We start from the raw sequence: 6,000 nt of genomic DNA on the forward strand, positions 1-6,000 counted from the left end.
GAACCTAAAGTTGCAATTCTAAACAAACTTTCTAACAAGTAAGTTCCCTTTGAATACATTGGGAACAGAAAATAACATTGGTCAAAGTTCATATCCTGCTGATGTCAGTGGCAAAATCCCTATTGATTTTGTTGGCTTCTAATTAGATCTTTTACTTGTTTGTTAGGCCACAGAAGATCTTTTCAGATACCCTTTTGACCTTGTCCTACAGGAAGCTTCAATAGTAAATATTAGTTGTCATTTAATGCTGTAATTAAGTGTGGTGTTCCAAAACAAATTTCTAGTTCTAGTTCTGGCCTTACTCTTGGATATACACCATAACATGGTGAGCCTCGTGGCGCAGTGGTTACACTGCTGTACTGCTGCCAAAACTGCGCTCACGACCAGGGGTTCAATCCCAGGTAAGCTGGCTCAAGGTTGACTCAGCCTTCTGTCCTTCCGAGGTCAGTAAAATGAGTACCCAGCTCACTGGGGGGGGGGCAATGTGTAGCCTGCGTAATTAACTTGTAAACCGCCCAGAGAGTGCTTGAAGCACTATGGGGTGGTATATAAGCAACACGCTTTGCTTTTTGCTTTGGTGAGGGGTTTTGTGTGTGTCAAGAAAGCTGAGATCAATGCTATCAGAAGGCTAGCCTTCTGTTCTTGTAAACCCTATCAACCTAACAATTATTCAGATCTCTACTCCTACTTACAGATGTTAAAGAAGAAGAAAAAATCAAAAGCTTTTATTCTAGCATTGAGGAAGAAATTGATCATACACCAAAGTAGGATGTGCTGATAAATGAAACATAAAAGTAGAAAACAAAGCAGAACCATACATTGTTGTAGAACTTGGCCCAGAAATCAGGAATGAAGCAAGATAACAACTCACAGATGCCAACAATCTGTTAATTGCAAATGCATGATTCAGACAATCAAACAAAATGACTGTACACATGAACATCACCAGCTGGCCAATATGGAAATTGAATAGGCTCTGTAATTGGAAGTACAGTAGTAGATGGAGAACCTGTACGCTTTCTGCCCAAACATGGCCAGGAGCAGAATGTTGTCCATATCAACTCAGAGTACTGTATAGCGGAAAAATAACACAGAAAGACTCATAGTGCCAATTTTGGGGAAATTATGTTGAGTTTAAAATCCACATAAAGAATTACTAAACTCCACTGACTGTGAATCAGAAGAAATGTGGATTGAAACTACATATATTATCAGGAAATAATCCAAAAATGCAATTCCATTAGTCAAAAGAAAAGAAAGCCCTAGATGGATGACAGAAAAAAACATTTAGAAGTGCCAAAGAGAGACATGAAGATGCAAGGATTGCAGATTCCTTTGAAGGAGAATCTTGTGACAAAGAACCTGCAGCTTTATAAAGTTAAGTAAAAGCTGCTCTCAAAGTGCTTGAAATAAATCATTCGCCAGAAGTAGACGGGATACAGATAGAACTACAGTACAATATTTCAAACTACAAAGACTGAGTCTGTCAAAATCCTAACATATGTGGAAAGCCAAACAATGGCTCACAGGCCATAAATGTTCAGTATAGATTTCAGCACTGAAGAAAAGAGTGCAGAAACCATAGAACCACTGCATTAATTTTCCATACAAGCAAAGTTATGCTCCAAGTGTTGTAACAAAAATTATTTTACATTACATGAAGCAAGAAATACCCAATGTTCAAGTTGGATTCGAAAAAGGAAGAGGCAATAGAGATCATATTGCAAATATACAGTATATTGGTTACTCGAGCATATCAACAAATTTCTGAAGAAGATGAGAGTATTCTTGACTACAGCAAAGCTTTGTGGATCATGAAAAGCTGTGGACTGTTCTAGAGTAGACTCACTGGCTCGGTAGGATTTACATAGGTGTTGATTATTCTGTAATTGATTCAACTGGTACACTCTTAGTTGGGAATAGTAGTTTATTGGTCAGAGTTTTCATAACAATAAAATTTACTAATAGAATAGTTGTGTTTATTTACAACAATAATACAGCAAGTTTTAATGTCCCTAAAACTCATTATAATTGATAAATATATTATCTGTCTCCTGAGAAACCTATACGTGGGATAGGAAGCAACAGTTAGAACTGGATATGGAAACACTGATTGTTTCAAAATTGAGAAAGGAGTACGACAAAGCTGTATATTGTCCCCCTACTTATTTAATTTATATGAAGAATACATCATGCGGAAGGCTGGACTGGAGGAATCCCAAACTAGAATTAAGATTGCCGGAAGAAATATCAACAACCTCCAATATGCAGATGATGGCAGAAAGTGAGGAGGAATTAAGGAACCTTGAAATGAGGGTGAAAGGGGAGAGTGCAAAACAACTATTGTTGGAGTGCCACCACAAGCTAATTCTGAATCTAGACACTCTGGACCAGAGTAGGGTATAATCCCCAAGATGTTGGACTTCAACACCCCAGATTTCTTATCATTATCTGTGCTTGCTAAGTATGTCTAATGTGAGTTGCAGTCCAACAAAACTTACAGATCCACATTTGCTCACCCCAACCCTACACTGTCCAAATATACAGTATGGATGAATATTAAACTCCAAATGCCCTCCTTTCAGCCCAGCCTCAGGAGAAGAAAAAAAAATGAAAAGGAAGTTGCTTTGGACTTTCTTTCCCAAAGCCTACAAAAACCAGAGACCTTACAGAAATCTTGAGCAATTTCATAGGTATCTTAGCAACCATGCAGTCCTGCTCATGGGGAAGGCTTTAGTGAGAAAAATTAGAATCAAGAAAGTCTCATAATACTTCCTTGAAAGAACCTTAGGCTGTAGAGCACACACAAAATTCACTGCAGAGAACAAAATCAGAGAGAAAATTTCTTCCAAGAGACACACTACAGTTGGAGTCTCTGGGATCAATTAAAGGCAGCCTTTCACTGAGGAAGGGCTGGTGCTTTGTCCAGTTAGGGAATTCTAATGCCAGTAATAGTCAAACCAGCAAATAAGTAATTACTTAGCAACTGAAACCACTTTCCTTACAACTCTAATCTTGTATCTTACAAAAGGCATGCCAGTTCCAACCTGATTGGTTAAAATACATTAACTTCTGGATTTTTTCTTTTCTTGTTTTTTTCATGCATTTCTGTTCCGCTGACTTAATGCAAAGTGTTGAAGGACAACACAGCAAACATGTTTTGAAGGACAACACAGCAAACCTTCCACCCCATATACCAACATTAAACACCTGTAAATAGAGAAGACAATAAATACAAAGCCCCCATGATGGTGAAACAGGATACACATACAAATTTAACTTAAATGAGGATGTCTTTGAATGCTTCTTGAAACAAGACAGGCCTGACATACTTCCACCAGGAGCCCATTCCATAAGGAAGGGGCCACCAACAAGAAGGCATGATTTCTGGTGATAGTCTTCTTTGCCTCCCTAGGCATGATAACCCAAAGAAGCAAGGCCTGTGAAGAATGGGTGATACAGGCTGATGTTCTGAGGCTGATGTTCTCATTCTGCCTTTCTATATGTGCTTCTCACATTTAATTCTGTGTTTTCTGTAAGAGACAGAGAGCAGTCAACAGTCACAGCGTATAGTCAGACAGCACTTTGTCCCACAGTTTGGCTTCCTTTGAGAATGGGTTCCATTTTTCGTTGAGCATACAACGTAGGACAATCGTTAACCGGCCCAACCCTTATCCATGTCCATCCATACTTGTTTGGATCCCTGGCAGGGTGACTTTTTTTTTAAAGCACAGGTAGGATCACTCAGTTTTGGTTCAGTTCCAGCATGTTTGAGTGCTGGTTTCAAACCAAAGTTTGCTTAGCTATCCCTTAGTTTGAGCCACTGCAGAATCAAACCACTTATTAATAAATTTAAATTTTCATCCCATTCCCACTGTGGAATGGGAGACAGAAAATAATGCAGAGAGCTCTTGTTTATTATTTTATAATCCTGTGCTGAATTGGTTGATCAGTAAGCCAATGCAGCACTATGCTAGTTACAGATAAATATTGTTTTTCAGCTTTCCCCCATGAGATGGAGGGGGAATTTTGTTATATCTTTTTCCCTTTAAAGTGAAGAACGAGCTAAGTAGGGTTGCTAGAAGTGCGTTATGGTTTCCTGCCCCCAAACCACCCAATCCTTGCACGTATGCACCCACAGAAGCGTTAGGTGCTCCCAGGTCCAGAAAGTTTAGGAACCTTAGTAGAAATTCATCTGACAGAGTTGTTAATGGTAGTGAATAAAATGAAGATACTAAAGCTCTTTCCAAAATAAACATGCTATTCAAACAACAAATTTGTATTTACAGTGAGAATAAATGATACAATTGATTTGGGGCTAATTGCTAAACAGATGGTCTCACACTGAGCCCAGCAGAATGTTTTGCCTCTCTGTATGTCTATTGTCACAGTAATGTCACGGTAAAGCTCTGCTTCAATGCTGGCCTACTGTTAAATTTTTAAATTTGCATTCGAATTACCAATATAAATGATAGATGGGTGATTCATGTGTCTGTGTGTGTGTGTGTGTGAGAGAGAGAGAGAGACAGACAGAGAGACAGAGAGAAAACAGTACTGTGCCCAAATTGTGCCAGTTGTGTCTCCCTCATTTTTCTGAACAGGAATCTGAAGCCTAAAATGGCCAAGCCGTTTATGGCAAGCCGAAAAAGGCCCGCTGTAAGCAGCAGGGATGTTCCCGGCGTGGTCAGGATAGATGTAGTGCTCAGGGACTGAGGCAAGGGTCTCGTTGGGGACGTGTCAGCTCTGTGGCCCCAGGGGCCTCTTACGTGCTGTACCTTGTGGAGGCCTTGCCAGGGAAATACTGTACCGTCCCTCACAGGAGGCGGCAGGAATCTGCCTGTGACATGCCTTCCTGACCGAGGCCTGTCAGTCTCAGCTTGTCCTATCAACCCTTGTTTGTCCCTGTCCCCCCCCCCGCCCGGCTCCAGAGGCACGGGACGTCGGCTGGCATGCCAGCTCTGTTGTCCGGTCCTTCCCGGCGAAAGAGGTCACTTGATTTTCATGGCAACCGTTGCAGGGCCTGAGAGCTGCTGGCAGAAAACTCAAGGTTGGCTCAGACCCCGTCAGCGAGCGGAGGCCTTCCTCTTGCGCAGAGAGAGAGAGAGAGGCCCTGCATTCCCCGACAAATGCCATTGTTTATCTCAGACCCTGTTAAGGGCCCGGCAGCCTTGTGGATTTGCGTGTTGTTGTGCTGCTGTGAGTGACTCACCCAGCATTAAGTAAGCCTGTGCCAGGCTGGAGCCCCTTCTCTATAAATAGTTGACCTTTCCTCCTCTTCAGCCCTGGCTGGGCCAAAATCCAGAGAGGAGCGTGCCTCGCAGGAAAGAGAGCCGGCTCTTGTCTCCACTCTGGTCTGTGCAGAGTTTCCTCTGGAGCTTGGCCCCAACTGTTTCTTTTACAGTGCCAAGGCTCAGCTCTTAAAAATGAAAGGAAAACAGTTATTCTTCTTGTTGTTGTTGTTTTGACTTATATACCACCTCATAGCGCTGGGAACACTAGTCAAAAGGTACCACAATTGCCATAAACTGAGGCAGGCAGCTTGAGAACAGGTTCTCTCTCTCTCAAAGACTGGATTCTCCCATGCAGACGTGTACGGGCTTTAAGATAAGAGCCCTGCTGGATCAGGCCAAAGGCCCATCTAGTCCAGCTTCCTGCATCTCACAGTGGTCCCACCAGAGGCCTCTGGGAGCCCACGAGATAACTAGAGACCTGTCTCCTGATACCCCTTCCCCTGCATCTGGCATTTGGAGGTCCCTTCCTTCCAAGCCTGGAGATTACACATCCCCATCATTGCTTGTAACCTCAGGTGGCGTCGGTGGTCCGTACCGCCTATTTTCATCTTTGGCGGATTGCCCGGCTGCGACCCTATCTCAATGTGGGGGCGCTCACTACCTTGGTTCATGCACTCGTAATCTTGAGATTAGACCACTGTAACGCGCAGCCAGACTCCTTAGCGGAGCAAGAAAATACCATCACATTTCTCCTATTCTGGCCGCTCTG

Source organism: Pogona vitticeps, chromosome 2 (genome assembly GCF_051106095.1).
Source record: "Pogona vitticeps strain Pit_001003342236 chromosome 2, PviZW2.1, whole genome shotgun sequence".
NCBI lineage: Eukaryota > Metazoa > Chordata > Lepidosauria > Squamata > Agamidae > Pogona > Pogona vitticeps.